The sequence below is a fragment of the Otolemur garnettii genome, unplaced genomic scaffold (genome assembly GCF_000181295.1).
Source record: "Otolemur garnettii isolate 467f Iridium unplaced genomic scaffold, OtoGar3 scaffold00033, whole genome shotgun sequence".
NCBI classification, from domain to species: domain Eukaryota; kingdom Metazoa; phylum Chordata; class Mammalia; order Primates; family Galagidae; genus Otolemur; species Otolemur garnettii.
The window spans coordinates 14,559,739-14,563,603 of record NW_003852428.1 but is presented as its reverse complement, the minus strand read 5'-3'; positions in this window follow the sequence as shown (position 1 = coordinate 14,563,603).

Genomic DNA, 3,865 nt, shown 5'->3' with positions numbered 1-3,865 from the left:
GCTCTTCTCTACTCTCCCTCTCTCTTCACTTCTCCTCTCCTTATCTCTCTCCCCTCTTTTCTCTCCTCTTTTCTTTTCTCTTTTCTCTCCTCCTTGGTGCTGCTCTGCAGCCTCCCTCTCCCACTGATAAAGACCTTTGGTACAAGCCTTGGTGGTCTGTGAGATCTCTGCCAGTCAGTGCCTTTCTTCAAAATGACACGACTCTGGCCATTACAATGTAAGTGGGAATCTATTGGGGCAATTTCTGGGGAAATTTAGATTCTTAATACGAGGTGGTTCTTCCTCATTGTACCTCCTTGAAGTCATACATGGAAAACAGAAAGTAGATCAATCCTATTGCAATCAAGAGGCAACTAAAGAAAGCCATATGCCAGAGGTGGCAGAGCAGAAAGGTCAAAGGCACCCGAGACTCTGTAGGTCCATGGAAATGGCAGTGCTATGGACTCCTCCGCTAGACTTTCTTCTGTTGTGTAGAAAACAAACCCCTGTTGGGGGAAGTACCCGTGGTTGCTACCCTACGGACAGCCTACTGCAAGCCTTCGCATGCATGGCTCCAGGGTGTGGGTCCCGCCCGGTTCTGAGCTGATCTCTCTCGGCCTCTCTGGCCACACTGGCCTTCCTGATGCTCCTCTAGTGGGACAAGCCGGTTCTGCCTTTTGGGCCTCAGCAGGAGCCACTCTCACCCCTGGGGACTTCTGCTCTAGTCCTTGGGTGGTCAACTCCTCCTCACTCTTTTCAAAGGAGTCCCTTTTCAGAGGCCTCCCTTGACCATGAAATCTGAAGAAGTCAGCCCTGCCACTCAGCCTCATTTCACTTTCTTCACAGCCTTGATCCTCACCTGAAATTTCTCATCTATTTGCTCATTTGCTGTCTTTCTCCACTAACTAGAATGTGAGCTCCAGGAGGGGAGGCCGCTGCACCCACCTTGCCCACTGCTGTGTTCTTAGCACCTAATACTACGGTGGATGCAGCAGCAGCACTGGGTAGATATTTCCTCTTCATAATTCGAGAATGTAAATACTTCCAGTTTCTCACAACTGATCCCTGGGTGAAGAGTAGCCAATGCGAACGGCACAGAGAATGAAAACGATACAGAGTGTGGAGAGAGTGCCTAGCCCTTCGTCTTTTCTGACACTCACTTCCTCTTGGGAGTGCTTTGTTTGTGTATGCACGTGTGGGTGGATGTGGGTGTGCACCTTTGTGCATATGTGTGTATAATGGCTCTGTGCAGCCCCACCAGTCCTAGATGCTGAGGGCAAATGCCAGGTGCTGCCCATTGGAACCTTTTTTTGCAGTTGTACTCACTCAAAAGATACTAGGATTGTTGAATGAACAATCTCACTTGAATCCCACAAAAACTCTGGGAATGAAGAATATTGACCCATTTTACCAAGAAAAACAAATACAAACAAAATGGAGAAGAATTGTTGCATTTATGAGGGACACAACTCTGGTGAGTGTAAGATAGGACACAAAGGTGGATTTTCTAAGACCCAATCCCATTCCCCTCCCACTGTTGGCTAGTTCCAAATAGAGTTTAAGGAGCCATTTTTTCTTCTTTAAATAGGTTGTTTTCTAATTCCAAATGGGGCTGAATCTAAGCTACTATTGACTATGAATGCTGTGGACACTGAAAAAGGTCTTCAAAGAAGAAACAGAAAATGCAGGTTCTCTTCCCCACGTGGACATTCTGTAACCATGGCTACATCCCTCCATCTTTCTGAGTCTCACCTTCTGCAAGTCAGAGATCCGAACACCCATGCGTCTCTCAGGCAAGCTGTGAGAATCCCAAGCTTTGACTAAGTGTGGTTACACTTATACAGCTCTGCAACTCATTTACTTCTCACAGAATACCGAGGACACAGGAGTCCTTTGCCATTTGTGATGGCCAAGCTGAACTGTGAAGGGCCAACCATAAGGACTGGTAGGTAGTGTGGGAAGACCCAAGAAAGCCCAGCTCTTGCCATTATACTGGTTGTACATTTAAACATGTAAAAGGGATTTGTTAGACACAATATACTAGAAAACATATTGCTATTTCTGCAAAGGGAGTTTGTGTGTGTGTGTGAGAATCAGCATTCATGAAATACACAGATTGTCCCAGGGCATATTAAAATAACCTCACGTATCAGTCAGTTCAATGAACTTTGCTTTCTTATTCCAAGCTGGTCCCTACTTTCTGTGCTCTTACGCTGTTGTCTTATGGTTGAGAATTTTTATGTTCTTATTCACTACTGCTGTGGTTCGAATGTGTCTCCCAAAGCTCATATGTTTTGTTGGGGGTTAGGGAGTCCTAGTTCCCCAAATCCAGTTAACCTAGTTTGATTACTTGGCTGAACTAGAAGGTTCAACCAAGTCACAGAGGTAATAGAAAGCAAAAGTGAGTGGAAAATGAAAATAAGACTGAAGTGGCCACGGGTAGGGTGGACAGAAAGCAAAAGTCACCTGCAGAAGTTTCAGGGTAACAAGGAGTTTTCATTTAGGAAGAACAAAGAAAAAGTTCAGAGTACTTCCAGAGAGAGCTGGAAAGGCCTGCAGGGCTATAAATACTCTCTCTGTTTAAAATTGGTTGCAAGTCTTTCACTGGCCATCTGCACCTCCAGGCAGGATTGCTCCTTTCTATTGGTTAATGGTTACCTAGGTTACTTCATTCCCTCATTCTTACCTACCCTCCAGACTTCCTGGTTCAGCAGGTCAGGTTTTCTTTCCTCCCACCCTCCTTGAAGCCTCTTTCTTTGTGTCCCTTCTCCTGTTTGAAACTTAATCCCCATGCAATGGTGTTGAGTGGTGGGATTGTTAAGAGGTGATTAGGTCATGAGGGCTCTGTTTTCTCGAAAGGATCAATGCCATTATTGCAGGAGTGGGTTAGCTACTGAGGGAGTGGGCTCCTGATCAAAGGGTGAGTTCAGTCCTCTCCCTCCTCTTTCCTGCACTATCTTGCCCTCCTACCTTCTGCCATGAGATGATGAAGCAAGAAGACCTTCAGCAGGTGCAGGCACCTTGACCTTAGACTTGCCAGCTCCTAGAACTGTAAGAAATAAGTCTCCATTCTTTATAAATCACCTAGTCTCAGGCATTCTGTTATAGCAGCACAAAACAGACTAAGGCAATGACACAGACTTTCTCTTCCATTATTGATTTTGCTCATATGGGGAGGGCATCCATCATTCTTGACTTTGCTTTGTGACATCCAGGAAATTTCTTGTTAAATTATGTTATGTCAGCTTTAAATAGTATTAATTTAAATATTATTTATATAATACACATGCACACAAAACACTTGAGGATTTGCATGTCCCAAAGTCAAACAGAAAGGATAGATTAACACATCTTACACAGACACGCACACACAAGTGAGCAATGTTTGGTGTTTAATTGGGTCTAAATTGTCACTTGTCACATGGTAATTGAGAAACACTTTCAAACAGTTTCCAAATGTAATTCAACAGCTAATACAGAACATGGAGGTCAATTTTAGTCACATATAAGGTTGTACTTTAGTTAAGAATATTTAAAGAAAAAATAGCCAGCCTGTGCCTTGGTAAAATATTTTTCTTATCTTTATTTGAAAGTTAGAAAATGGAAACTGCAGAAATGATGAGAGTAATACAGCCATGAATAAAGATTTCCAACAGAATTTCAAAGGCCTTGTAAGTTATTTATGAAAAATGCATTTTAACAGAGGAATGGAGGGAGGAGTAAGGGTAATTTTTATTTCTGACTTTTCCATTGAGTCATTATTTGACCTTGTGCAAACTACTCCTATAATACATTCTGTGATTACAATTCCATGTTGGCGGCAATAATACCCATCTTACTTGGGGATACAAATCGTTATTCAATATTATGTCTTAGCATTTATCTC